Consider the following 15502-nt stretch of genomic DNA (forward strand, 5'->3'; position numbering starts at 1 on the left):
CTCATAGTCACAAGGGCATTGGGCCAGATACAGAAAAGGTAGGTGGCTGCTAAAATGTTTAAAATATCCCAGTTAATATGGACCCTTGTCTTAGGACATCACATCTCTCTGAAATCACAGTGCTCTAGTCAGACAAATCAGTCTGCAGTATCTTTAATAATGTACGGTTTCTTCAGAGTAGGTCAGCTCACCATAGCTGAAATAAATGTGCTCCTTTATTATGAATAATAAATAGGCCAAGAAACTGGAAACTTAGGGAGTATAAATTTTAACTCTATATCCTGAGCCAGGTTTCTCTCAACCTGCAGCTAAAAGCCACAGGATAGCCATTGATGTATCTCAAGACACTTGAAGACGACAAGGCACCGTCTCAATATTAAAAGTTTGGGTACCTTGGTCCAGATTCACTGACCAACGCATTCAAGTGACAAGGCCAGGGTAGAATATGACTATTGGGACTACTTCCTCACACTGCTGTTGCCACCTGACTCAGCTAATAGCGAACAGAAACCAAGCTGAAGAACTTGCTCACTTTCACACCTATTTAGAATATCTTTATCTGCAAGGAAGCCCATTCTAACCTCTGTCCTCCCTGTGCTTGGTGAAAGTGCATATATTCTTTACCTTTCCATTGCTGTAATAAACCACCATGACCAAGGCAACTTTTAGAAGGAAGAGTTTATTTAGGCTTATGGATCCAGAGGGTTAGAGTCCATGATGGTAGAGAAATCATGGCTGGGGAGACATAGAGGCTGGAGCAATCAAAGCTCACATCTTCAAACAAAAGCATAAATGGAGAGAACTAGCTGGAGACAGCATGAGTCTTTAAACTCTCAAGCCCATCTCCAATTATACACTAAACCTTCCCAAACAGTACCACCAACTAGGAACCAAGTGTACAAACATCTGAAAGTATGAAAGGCTTTATCCCTCCACAGGGGAATCCCTGGCTTTAATAAAATACAAAGGCACAGTGCTTGTTTTCTTTGTCCTTCCTGCTTTCTAGTCCTCTCTGCTACTCAAGGGCACTCTTAAGAGTTTTACCTGCTTAGTCCCCACCTAATACCAACGTGCTTTTTATTTATATCTCATAATAAACATGAAACTTGTCCAGGAACTTCATCTTCCAGGAAGTGGAAAACCCAGGCTGCATCAGTTGGCTCTCTTCTTCAGATAGCTTGAAGAGCTGTCGTTTTCATGCCTGGTGGTTGAGCTTGAACATGAGCTTGACTCATCTTTCCAAATATTCCCTCATAACAGATTCTATTTTGAGGACTGAGGTTCATTGAGAGCTGTCAGATGAGTTAAAGATATCTTGGTAAGCATCACAGAAGATGTTACTAAGGACCCACTCTATTCGTTCTATTCATGAGCCCTTACTCACCTCATCAATGTAGACCAGCCCAATTTCCAGCTGCCAACACCTGCCTCTTTCTCTAAGGACTTTCTTAGGAGGTCAAAATCCCCCCTTTTCTTGTCTGAGCATGTAGAGTTCTTGGGTTTCCCACTTCTAAGGAAGTCACCAAATGGTAATAAGAATTAGCACATCCTGTTTTCCTGTGCCTAGAGGTAGAAGAACCCTGACGTTATTGTGTATTTTCTCAGAGATTTCTGATATGATTGGGCTCCACCTCCCCAGCCCACACAACAGCCACATTTTCTTAATAACCTGCAACCCCTTATGGTCCCTCTCCTCCCCTTTTCATTTTCATTTCTACACCTCCCTTTCCTGCATCTGCCAAATTTGTTTTCTCAAATCCTTGACTCAGAGGCTATTTCAGGAAGCTCTGATGTTAAAGCAGTTATATATTTCTTTTCTGGTATAGATAAGCACACACATTACAAATGCTGGACAAGAAACTGTCAGTGCCTCGGGGCACTCACAAACTTCTGATGAAGGGGAATTGATGAGTCAGATCACCTACAGGCCCCAGCCATACTTCAGTGCATATGGAATCAGCGCCTTGGAATCCTGACTCTTCTCCAAGACAAGGCGTTAGATGCCCATCTAGCCAGATGATCTGTGCATGATTGCCTAGAGATGATCTCCTAGTAACAATACAAGCTTACTAGGTAAAGTCTGACGTTTGGCTCATACTTCACTAATGAATACAGTGGAATCATTATTCAATAGTAATCTGCTGTCACGTTGAAAATGTGTACTACTTTTCATTCTTTTGTAAAAGAGGTTGATGTTTTGGTGATTTATTTTTATTTTTTTTCCCTATGAGTGCTTTGACTGTGTATATGTACATGCCTTGTGCCTGCAGAGGATAGAGGAGGGATAGAATCCCCTGGAACTAGAATTAAGGATTGCTGTAGGCTACCACATGGGTGCTAGAAATGAAACCCTGGTCCCCTGTAAGAACTGCTAAGCCATTGCTGCAGCCCCCAGACTGATATTTTTAAAACAGTTTCCTGCATGTAGCATAGCCCAACATGGAAATAGTTTATTTATTGGAAAATACATTTTAGTTACTAAAAAAAGATTAAGCATTTATATGCCAGTAATAACCAGACTCTGTTCTAGATATTAAAATGACATATAATTGCTAGCATTATTAAAGTGACTTTTGATTAATATTTGAGGAAGAGCACAATTAGAAACAGAAATGAGCAAAAGGAAAACTTGGCGTATGCCATGAAAGACACTGCAATTAAAACTATCAAATTTTTTAAAATTTGAACCATGATAGTTAGAATTTATAATGTCTATCATTGGCCATGGGAAAAGTTAAGCCCTTAGGAAATTCCCCGAAATCCACAAGGATGACCCCATCCTAGACTACTAGCAATAGTGGAGAGGGTGTCTGAGCTGGCTTACCCCAGTAATCAGATCGTTGAATACTCAACTGTCATCATAGAACCTTCATCCAGTAACTGATGAAAGCAGATGCAGAGATCCATAGCCAAGCACCAGGCAGAGCTCCAGGAGTCCAGTTGAAGAGAGAGAAGAGGGAGTCTATGAGCAAGGGGCATCAAGATCATGATGGGAAAACCTACAGAGACAACCAAACCAAACTAATGGGAACTCAAGAACTTTAGACCAACACCTGTGGAGCCTCCATGGGACTGGACTAGGCCCTCTGCAGTTGTGTGGCTTGATCTGCTTAAGGGCCCCCTGGCAGCAGGATCAGTATCTATCCCTGGTGCATAAACTGGCTTTATAGAGCCCACTACCTATGGTGGGACATCTTACACAGCCTTAAGGCAGGGGACAGGGCTTGGACCTGCCTCAACTGAATGTAACAGGCTCTGCTGACTCCCCATGGGAAACCTTACCTTTTTGGAGGAGGGAATGGGGCATGGGTTGAGGGGGAAGGCTTGGGGTGAGCAGGAGGAGGGAAGAGAGGGGGATCTGTGTTTGGTATGTAAAATGAATAAAAAAAATCTTAATTAAAAAAATAGAGAAAGCTACCAATCTACAAAGAAAGCAGGCCCCGAAGAGGTTGACAAATAAAGTACTTCCTTATAGGACCTCAATAAGTCCCATACGAAAGAAGAATCTAGATTGTATATCAGCATCCATTATATGTTAATGACCTTTAACTATGGAGCATGATAACCTTTTGCAAAGTGGTCAGATCATGATACCAGTTCCTATCTTACCTATCTCATTGAGTTTTCCATGAAGCCTCTTCTTCTAGAAATAATTATTGGGCATCTAAAATATTTTAATGTGGCTTTCTGTGTACTTAGTCTATCCTTGAGCAAGATTATTTTAATAAACAAGATTAAGTGGCTCATATCAGATATTTCTCTAAAAGTCCAATTCTAAATGTATCATAGATAGAACATGACACTATCATTCATCACTGTAATGATAAAAATAGAAGACTCCTAAATCCAAATTGTATAATGATACAATTCTTGATCAAAATATACAGTTAGTCAAAAATAATTTTTGTAATCCAAATAAAGCTTCTACTATTTTAGTAGCTTGATGTTATAAGGCTTCTAAGAGCCATGTTGAATCTGTTCAGCTTTTACATATTGGCTAAAATAACAGAGTTATCTGGGCTACTGTGACTGTGTTCACAGTCCAGCTCTGAAGATACAAAGTACATGGTCACAAAACTGTTCATCACATCACTTGTGTAAGTACCTACTTAACCTTATAGCTGGGAACATTTAATAAAGACATTACTCATTTTGTGTCAGAGGCTGGAAGTGTTTGAGAAGGAAGCATCCTAGCTCAGTGTGGAAAAATGGTTATGTCACCAAACTGAGAATAGTTGTTACAAGTTTTACTGGAATGTCTCCAATTGAAAGCCTAGGAAAGTCAGCTTCATTTTCTTTTTCTATAAAAGCATAGAATTAATAAGAGAGAATATTAGAATTTTTATTAAAAAAAATAACACCAGTTTCAAAGCAAGATCTGTCTATGAAAATGAAATCAATCTTTAAACAATAGACTTGACAATTTGGATTTTATAACCCATTAATGCAATTACATCTAGTATAACAGTTAGGATTCTCCAGAGAAAAGAACAAATATTATATATAATACATATAATATATATATATGTATAAAATAGCTTATAAAGAGAGGGGGTAGAAAGAGAGAGAGGTTGGAAAAGGGGACAAAGGAAATTTTGTTGTGAGAAATGGCTTATGTGATTATCAAATCTAAGGAGCCCCATAACTCACCTTCTACAGGTGAGAAGACAAGGAAATACCAACAATGCAAGTCACAACTTGAGTCTAAAGGCCTAAAACCAACATTGACCATGTCTGAGAACATGAGGAGGTTAGCACTCGAATTTTGAAAAAATAATTAATTCCCTTGTCTTTTTCCTATTTTCAGGTAGTGGGATAGATAATGCTCATTGAATTAGTGAAGGCTCATGCCCTTGGGCAGCTACTCAACCTCTCCTGGTATTCTAGGCTGACTTAGCCATCACATTTATATCATTCTAAGAAACAATATAAAGAAAGAGAAATTATGATTATTGTCCAAATTCTTAAATACATAAAATTAACATTCGCAAAAGAAAATGTGGACAGACTCAATGTATTTTCTCACATGATAAAGATGCACATATTCAGGAGAGATGCAGATATAAGTCTCATTCAACCTGTGTTGCTCAGAGATTTTTCACCTTCAAGTTCAATTTACCATAAATAAACCATTGTGTTTCTATAAGAGCAGAAAGACTTATACTGTAAATGCTTTAGTTCATAGCATTTCATAGCCTTGAATTTGAACTCAGAACTTTCAGGCAGCGTCAACTGGCACTGTGTGGCATGACATCGGCAGTACAAAGTGCACGTCATTGTTGAGAACCAAGGCTTTAGTGAAGTTGCTCATTGAGACATAGACTAGGACTTCAAGAAACACATCAGACTCACTGTATCGCTGGCCTCGAGTTACATTTTAATTAATTCTTAGTCTTTGCATGTTCAGAATTCTTAATTGCAACCAGATTTTTCACAATTCCTACATCCAGTTACATAATCCTTCATGGTGTCACAATCCCCCCTTTAAGATGATATGATCCAAACTCTTTCTCTGACTTCACTGAATCTATTTTTATTTCCTCCTGTCTATTTTTCCAATAACAAACAGAATAAGATTTTTCAAAGAATAACTTGGCTTTTTTTTCACTACAGTGATGTAGCTCCCAATAACTTTTCCCCATTAAGAAATTAGGAAAATAGTTCGGCATGGTGATGTCATCTTTTATCCCAACACTCAGGAGTCAGAGGCAGGTAGATCTCTATGAGTTCAAGGCCAGCCTGGTCTACAGAGCAAGTTCCAGGATAGCCATGGCTATGCAGAGAAACCCTGTCTTGAAAAACCAAAAGTAAATAAATGAATACAAGGAAATTAGGAAAATATCTAATGTACAATTTTATTTTTGTTAACCTAGTCGACATCACCAGCTTTTACCACTCTGTAAAGCAAGTACACCAGTATTCTAAATGATATGCTAGACACCTCCCATCTCAGAGTCAATGAAGAAGTTAGAATCTCTGCCCAGAAACTGTCATGTTTTTAATCTCAACTTAATTAGCTTTTCCTCAGCAAAGCCCTTCTTACGGTGCTCTCGTCTCATCCCCACACAGAATCAATTTCTATTAGATCCTCTCACAGAATATTAAAACTGTCCCTCAAACTACTTATTCTAGCTTGTATTTCATTTTCTATCTTCATTATGATTGGATTAATGAGAGTCTCTCCTCTCTGACCAAGCAAGCTCTAAAAACACAGAAGGAACAATGTTGCTTTGCTCAATATCTTATCCTTAGTCTATAGGCACCAGTCTCATGATCCATGACTCTTGGGTATACCTTATTGGCAAAATATTTAATTGCTGAGGAGAGCAGATCTCTTTGGAAATGTGCTGTGGAAAAAACACTTGTTTGAGAGTCAAATTGTCAGGGTGTAAAGTTTACTGTGTGGCTCTAAGGAAATTCTGTGATACTCTTCGATTTACTTTTCTTCTCTGGGGATTGAGATGACAAAAACACCCATCCACCTTGCTACACATCATAAAGCATTCCTGCAGTCCCAGCATTCAAGGGGTTGAAGCTAGAGAATTATGGGTTAGAGGCCTACTGAGGCTACATACACCGTGTTCCTGACAGGTAGCTGATACAGTTAAGTGTATCAACTGTGCATGTGCACAAGTTAATCCTGTGTCTAACACATTATAAGTACACTATGAGCATTGCCGTTATTGTTCTCATTTTGGAGTTCTTGCTCTCCAGATAAGAAAACGTAGGCATCTGCTATAGGTTTTCAGTGTCATCAGAATGGCGCTAAGAGGGGTTGAAAATGGCTGGACATAGAATAGAAATTTTAAAAGGCTGAAATAGAGAAATGGGTCAAATCAAAAGAGAAGTGGAGACATTTCTTGCACTGCTGATAAAAGAATTAGAAAAGTGCCAGTGCTTTGGAAATCAGTGTGGCAGTTTCTCAGAAAATTAGGAGTCAATCTTCCTTAAGACCCAGCTATACCACTCTTGGGCATATACCCAAGGAATGCTCAATCATACCACAAGGGCACACACTCAACTATATCCATAGCAGCATTATTTATAGTAGCCAGAACTGGGAAGCAACCTAGATGTCCCTCAACTGAAGAATGGATAAAGAAAATGTGATACATATACACAATGGAGTACTACTCAGCAGAGAAAAACAATGACACCATGAGGTTTGAAGGCAAATGGGTAGAACTAGAAAATATCATCCTAAGTGAGGTAACCCAGACTCAGAAGGACAGAGATGGTATGTACACACTCATAAGTGGATACTAGATGTAAAGCAAAGAATAACCAGACTATAACCCACAGCTCCAGAGAAGCTAGCTAACAAGCAAGACCCTAAGAGGGACGCATGGATCACCCTGGGAAATAGGTGAGATCTCCATAAGTATTCTGGGAATGAGGCGGGATAATGGAGGGTAAAAGATTGGGAATGAGAACATAAGGGAACAGGATGGTTGAGCTGGAACAAGGAAGGAGTAATAGAGGGAAGACATCATAGGGATAGGGAGAAACCCAGTGGTAGGGAAGTTCCCAGGAATCCACAAGGATGACCCCAGCTAAGACTACTAGCAATAGTGGAGAATGTGTCTGAACTGGCTTACCCCAGTAATCAGATCAGTGAATACCCTAACTGTCATCATAGAGCCTTTATTTAGTAGCTGATGGAAGCAGATACAGAGATTCACAGTCAAACACCATGCTGAACTCTAGGAGTCCAGTCGAAGCGAGACAAGAGGGATTCTATGAGCAAAGGGCATCAAGATTATGATGGGGAAAGCTACAGAGACAACCAAACCAAACTAATGGGAACTCAAGAAATTTAGACCAACACCTGTGGAGCCTCCATGGGACTGGACTAGGCCTTCTGCATGGGTAAGATAGTTGTGTAGCTTCATCTGCTTAAGGGGCCCCCTGGCAGTAGGGTCAGGATCCATCCTGGTGCAGAAGCTGGCTTTTTGGAGCCCACTACCTATGTTGGGACACCTCACACAGCCTTGAGGCAGGGGACGGGCTTGGACCTGCCTCTACTGAATATACCAGGCTCTGCTGACTCCCCATGGGAGTCCTTACCTTCCTGTAGGAAGGAAAGGGGGAGAGGGTGAAGGCTGGAGGGACAGGAGGAAGAGGGGGATCTGTGGTTGGTATATAAAATGAAAAATAATTTCTTAATACGATAGATAGATAGATAGATAGATAGATAGATAGATAGATAGATAGATAGATAGATCAATTGATACATAGATAGAAGAGATAGAAAAAAAGTGCTGGCTAAGGTTAGCATCAAGAGAGAGTTTATTCATTCCCATTTATGTGTTAATTCAAAACAAATCTGTTTCAGTTGCTTGGTCTTAAGATGTCTAATAGAGCCGGGCGGTGGTGGCGCACGCCTTTAATCCCAGCACTCGGGAGGCAGAGCCAGGTGGATCTCTGTGAGTTCGAGGCCAGCCTGGGCTACCAAGTGAGTTCCAGGAAAGGCGCAAAGCTACACAGAGAAACCCTGTCTCGAAAAACCAAAAAAAAAAAAAAAAAAAGATGTCTAATAGAAAGCATCAATATTACAACAAAAAACCTACTTGCCAAGTTCTCTAGCAATTATCTTCTTTGATTTCAGAACATTCTTACCAAGAATTTAATGCTTTTTCCCTCTTTATATGCCCAAGAATAGTTTTCTGAGTCTTTCATTGTTCTAAAAGGGGATTATTATGGTGAAAAGGGATTTTGGTGATGGAAGAAAATAGTTGGATTTTTCACTAAACAGTGAGAGCCCTAGATCAACTCCAAGGTGCCCTTTTTTTTAATCAGGAATGAACTGCAGAGCATCAAATGGCTTTGAGTGCATGTCTTCTGGTTAGAGCCACCACAAGAAAAAGCAGGCTGGTGCATCTGCTTTGTATCTCATTCAGTACATTGCATTTTCATTCCTGACTGCTCTCCATTAGCCGTGACATTTCCAGAGTCAGTGGAAGACCCAAAATTGCACATTTTGCTTATAGTGGTGGTGACTTCTTTATCCAGGAGGATGAATGATAGTTCTCAAAAATTCATCTCTAAAGGCTACTCTTTTATGAGCGACCATGCCCTCCAACAACCACAGTACACTGGGGTGGTCTCACCAGAACATACCAAGCACATAGCTTACCTCAAAATAAAATCAGAATTGAAAGACCCCCGAAGGCAGTCTTCCCTCTGGAGAGACCCTCGCCCAGAGATCACACCGAGACCACAAGTCAGATGCAAACAGCAAGAGGCTTTATTCAGGAACACAGGTACCCGGGGCAACACAGTCCCTCAAGAGGCTCAAGAGACTGGCGCGCCCACGGGCTGGAGTGGAGGGTTTTTATAGGGTCGGGCAGCAGGAGCACGAGGAGCATGGTTTACAGGGTTCTGATTGGACGATTCAAATGAGGCCGGGTTCAAACTCAGGGCAGCTCGTGGTTTTTCCCCGAGCTTGACACGCCTGCTGTCTGGCTCCAAGTTGTTTTTCTGACCTTTAGTACCCTTTTCTGGGGCCAGGTGGCCGGCCGTAGACACCCCGTGCTTTTCAGACCTTACTCGAAATGGCGTTAGGCTAAGCTAGTATGCTGGGGTCTTTCAGAATCAAGTAATCTTTCATTAGATACAAGAATGAGAGTCAGATTGTGTTATGACATTTGCTATAAAGATATGACATCTCTGATGGCTTTATAAATAGTGAATGAATGTGGCAACACAAAAACCATCATGGTTGCTTGTATTGTACAACCTTCAAAGTGCTGCATCCAAGTTCCCCTGAAGGCTTCACCACTTCTTTATTTCAAAAAACACATAGGGCTATGAGTATATTTTATTCTGATTCAAAAAAGTAGCTAGACAGACTATTTCCTTGGCTGCTCTTTCTAGAATTTGCATCTAGATATATTCAAATCCCAGAACGAATGTAAGCATTGAGGGATGCACAGCCATTCATGAGATCTTTCAGGTTCACTAGAGAACCTACGTCAACAGTCTGTATGCAACAGGACATGATGACCATGGATGCTCAGTCAATATTTGCTTGCTATTTTTACACTGTCATTGATATGAGTATCTATACAATGCCATCTGTTAAACAGCATTAGAAATAACTCTTGGTTTTGAAGTGACATGCATTTCATAGCATTATTACAAAAATAACAATTGTTCCGGAATATTTTTTCAAAGCATGTGACCATAAATAGCTGCTCTGAGTTTAAAAAATGTAACTTCTATTTCTCTGCATTCTAATTTATTTCAATTTGTAAGTATCTTTGTTATCTAAATCCATTTCATTCATTCCATATTCAATCCAATCCAATCCAATCCATTCATATCATGGTCACATAAATAATCTAGAATAATTTATCAGTATCAACTGCTACACTTCAGCATTCAGCATGTCTAACAAATTGTGACCTATGGATTTAATTAATTTAATAAGATCTCCTGGGTGAGAGAAAGTAGATCTGGAATTTGCTTCTGTGGTTAAACAGACTACTAATTGTTTCCCCACATCAGATTCTGAGAAGAGAGAGAAAATTCAGAGAGGCTATAAATGGAAAACAACTTCAGAATTTATATTTGACACAGTATACAAACTGAGAATCTGCTATAGTCAAGGTGCAAGAGTTAGGAGTATTCCCTGGGCCTCCTAGAAACTTACAGTCCAGACAAGTAGAATCCAATATAGACAAAGCTCCTAAAATCATCTTTCTCAAGTTTGACAAAATTGAAGATTGGTCTAGGGGTGAAGAACCAGCTTGTCAATAGCACCATGCCACCACGATAAGGACATGTGCCTTTGCTGTTCCATCCAGCTATCTGCAGGTCTATAGTTGGGGTGGACCATCAACTGGATTAACAGAATCCCTGCCTGTTACTGAGGGTCTCCTAGGAGTCTCAAGCTATATAAATATTTGAGTGGGATATTTCTCTGCTTTCTCTTCAAAAGCAACATTAAACCTCCAGCTGCTGGGAAAGGTTGTTTTTCCCTATTATTGAGATCAGTGAGTCAAGGCATATGTCTTTAATGGAGGTTTTGGCAAGCATGGCATTGGAGTTATTATTAGAATTGACAGAAGTAAACTGCATAGTTTATTTTCTGTGCTGCAAATACAAATCAATGGTTTAAATGAAAAGCTACAGTTTATAATGTGGTAGAAACATTCAGATAAACAAAAGCACTAGTTGAAACACAGCTTTTTTTATAGTGTAAATTTTTATGTATGACCATGGAACTCAAACAAAGTAAAACAACCCTTCCCCTCTCCAAAACATATAAACCTATGAATGCCAGGAAATGCCCCCAACTCTTAAGGAATCTAGTTCCTTCTGCATCCTCTGGTTGCAAGGAAGAGAAGGTTTACTTTAGTTACATCACAGAATCCTGAGGATGCCAAGTTGTGTACCATTTATACACAAATGCACTGGAACCTAAGGAAAAGTCAAACACCTAGAGAAGGATCCTCAGTAAAGCCAGGCCATAGAGTCTCCACCCTGAGGCAGAACATTGAATCTGTAAATATCCTTGGCCACACAATGGCTTATCGGTATTGCAACATCATACACGATAAACTGCACCTACTGTGACATGTCACCCATATCCCCTTTTCCCAATCTTTCCCAGCATCAAATTTTTGCATTTTTTTCAGCTTTATATATTTTCTTGTATATTTCTTCTTTAAGATTCTCACTTTCTTTTAATCTTACCCCTGATTTATGACTTTATCCAAACACCGTAAATTCTCTCTGTATATCTTTGTGCATGAGGGTTTGAAGGCCAGGGGTCAACATCAGGTGTCTTCTTCACTTGATTTTTGCCTTCTATTTTGAGGCAGAGTCTCTCACCGAACTGAGAGCAGAATTTACCTTTGGGTGATAAACATGTCACACCCAGTTCATTCCGTGGTGCTGAGGATCCAAGGTAAGAAGTGTGGGTGCCATGGGTGGTCTGCTGACGTCCCACACAACCTAAGTCAAAAGCTCATTTAATAAAAAGGGGGGACCTGTGGGCGCCATGGGCCCTGGCCCCCGACTGTGAGTGGATGCGGCCTTACTTGCTGACCTTGATCAGATGTCCTCCCTATTCAGATTCCCTGCCGGTATCCACCCTTCTGAATGCTTAAGGGAAGTTCCTTGTTTGTGTATCCTGCATATTGGGCGTTAACAACTTAAATGCAAGAATGTAGAACATTGGGTCTGGAATGTAGACCATTGGTAGTGAACTTCTGCCCTCCGGGGGTTCCTCCATTTGTGTTGTAAGCCTGTATTTAAGGTTTCTTCCCTCTTTCAATAAACGGCATTCGACATTCAGTCGTGGCAAATGACTCGCTGTCTCTTGTCTCTATTTTTAATCCGCAGCCCTTCGCTCGGACATGGTGAACAGGTATCGGTAATGCGGGAGTTACCACTACAAAGAAGCTCATTCTTGATTGACAGTGGCTTTGTCATCTGAGCCATCTTCTAGCCCCTTTCTCTGAGTCTTTTTGATATGTCTTCCTCTTCTCTCCACGTTTTCTAGTTGAGTAACACAAAATATTCTGATTGGCCTGTGTCTTTTTTAAATGAGTGTGTATCATCATAGGATGTTAGCTAACCTCTGGTTTTGAATAGAGATGACATCAGAGTCCTCGTTCACCTGCCCTCTAAGTTATAACGAACAACCTGCACTTATGAGGAAGAGAGAATGTGGTGCCAACACTCATGAGGATGTTATACACTATTCACTTGTGCAATGAGAAGGTGCCTGGTTATTCTAGCATGAACCATTTAAGCCATTAAATTTCATTTTCAGAGTTTTAGGCAGATTTGGATCAGCTCAGTGTGTACTTTCAGAGTACATACATGTTTCCTAATCAAAATATAAATCAACAAACTGAGATATATATCTCTAACAAGAACACTTTGTTTTTAAAAAACATATTATAAGCATTAAAATAAAAATAAATGAATTTCTAGTTCTTGGCTGTTCTTTATTGTGGCCTTCCTTTGAATAACATGGTATCTTGTATTAGTTGATTATCTCAAAGGCATTATTATTCAACCTATAATACTGATTGCATATACATTCCTTATATCTTTCACATGTTATGTATTTATGAAGCCAATTACCCTGCTAAAAAATATATGTTTAGAGCTATGCATGCTTAACAAATATAAATTTAAATATGCCTATATTTTTTTATTTAATTTTATTTTATTTTACAATACCATTCAGTTCTACATAACAGCCACAGATTCCCTTGTTCTCCCCCTTCCTGCCCCCTTCCCCTTCCTCCCAGCCCACCCCCCATTCCTACCTCCTCCAGGGCAAAGCCTCCCCCGAGGACTGAGATCGACCTGGTAGACTCAGTCCAGAATATGCCTATATTTTAAAACTACTGAAAATATGGTTATGCATACTGTCTTATTCATTATACTTCCCCAGATATATAAATACAACTTATGCCTGACATATTTTTCAAAATATAATAGATAGATAAAGAAACATATTATCTATTTACCCACAATGTTTAAGCAGTGAAATGTATAAATATTAGTGTCTGATAAGCACAACTTTTGGTAGAAAAAGGATATCTGGGTTTCAAAGAATCACCAAATCGAATGGTAAAGTAAGGACAAAGTTTGAAATATAAATCTGCTGATTAAAACTAAATCATTGATGGGGTAAAGGTAAGACAACACCATGGAGACTCTAACAGGAAAACAGTAGTATTTAATTAATCTAATATATAAGTGTTCTATTTTGAGTTCTGTTGCTATGATAAAAATATTCTGATTAAAAAAACAACTCATGTATGAACATATTTATTTTCTTTATGCTTCCAGGTCACAGTCTGTCATTGGGAGCAGTTGGGGCAGAAACACAAGGGTAGGAAACCTGGGAGAATGCTGCTTGCTGGCTTGCTCACAGATTCATGTTTAGCTAGCCTTCTTACATAATCCAGGACTACCTGCTCAGTAAATAGTTCTTCCCACAGTGTGCTGGATCGTCCTACATCAGGTAAGACAATTCTTCACAAGCATGTCCACAGACCAGTCTGAAAAAGACAATTTTTCAACTGAAACTCCTCTTCAAGTGATTCTACAGGTTATGAAGTTGACAGTTAATGATAACTAGTACAATGTCTAAAAATATACTTAAAGTAGTATATATTTAAACATATAATAATATATGTCATGTTGGGTACTAATAACATCAATGTATATATTCCTGTTAGGCAAAGCTTGATATTTACTGTTTAGTGCCAGATGACCAGATCTACACGGATTCTTGACTCTTTCCTAATAAGAAGATTCTTTTTACTTTGCCAGCAAACCATGATTCATTTAGCTACACATCTCCCAAGGGAGACTGGTTTGCTTAACACTTCCTTGCTGTAGTATACTCACACAGAGTACTCTAGACACTTCCTGGTCTGCACCTAATGGTGCTTAATACCCGTCATAGTCAGTGTTCTTTGCTGTGAAGAGACCTTGACCAAGACAACCCTTACAAAAGAAAGCATTTAATTGGAGCTTGCTTACAGTTTCAGAGATTCAATACATCAGCATCACAGCAGGAAGTATGGCAGTACAAATGCAGACATGGTGCTAGAAAAGTAGCTGAGAGTTCTACATCTGTATCCACTGGCAGCAGGAAGAGGAGTGAGGCATGAGGCCTGTCTTGGAATTGTGAAACCTCGAAACCTACACTGAGTGATACACTTCATCCAACAATACCACACCTATTCCAACAAGGCCACACTTTCTAATCCTTCTCAAGCAGTGCCACTTCCTAATGGCTAAGCATGCAAATATAGGAGCCTATGGGGGTTATTCTTACTCAAACCACCACAACATCTAAGACACTTCCCTTGTTTCATGAATCCATCAATGCCTACAGATGTTTTCCATTCTAAAGGCATCAAAATCAGCATTTTGCTTTGTGGAAACATAGGCAATATCTAGTAGTAAATTGTAAAATATATGAAAACTGTACTGATTTTGTCATTCTACTTTGCAATGTTATTTCCAGAAATCAAGTGTGATTAAAAGTAAGAAATAACTAGTTTAAACTTTTCCAACTCAAAACTGATGAGATGACTTAGCAGTTAAGGGTACTTACTCCTCTTCCAGAGGACCTGAGCTTGGTTCCCACCACCTACATGGCAGCTCACAACCACCAGTAAATCCAGTTCCAGGGGATTTTCTTATCTCCATGGCATGAGGCATGAGAATGGTGCACAGACATACATATTAAATAAATAATTAATGAATGAATACATAAATAAGTCAACATACAACCTTCCCAACTCCTAAACACTTAGAAGTTGAATTTAACAGTCTATTATTATTATTATTATCATTTTAAAAACATAAGTCCATTAAGCCCTGTAGAAATAAGTATGAAAAAAGTCTGGAAAAATAAAACATACCATAGATATGTGTAAGTAGATAGATTATCTTAAAATAGAATTGTTCAGCCACTTCTTCATTATAGCCTGACAGCTTGAAAATCAGTCAGAGTAAA

The 15502-nt window shown here is 39.4% G+C and overlaps 1 long non-coding RNA gene across 1 annotated transcript; it reads right to left on the bottom strand.

The window, feature by feature from the left end:
• Positions 1–663: 663 nt before the first annotated feature.
• Positions 664–3074, bottom strand: LOC121822913 (uncharacterized). The gene is made up of 3 exons (XR_006064224.2): positions 2825–3074; positions 1385–1563; positions 664–1292 (listed from the first exon to the last, which is right to left on the bottom strand). It is a non-coding gene; the product is annotated as an uncharacterized LOC121822913 (long non-coding RNA).
• Between the last annotated feature and the right edge of the window lie 12428 nt (positions 3075–15502).

Source organism: Peromyscus maniculatus, chromosome 15 (assembly GCF_049852395.1).
Source record: "Peromyscus maniculatus bairdii isolate BWxNUB_F1_BW_parent chromosome 15, HU_Pman_BW_mat_3.1, whole genome shotgun sequence".
NCBI classification, from domain to species: Eukaryota; Metazoa; Chordata; class Mammalia; order Rodentia; family Cricetidae; genus Peromyscus; species Peromyscus maniculatus.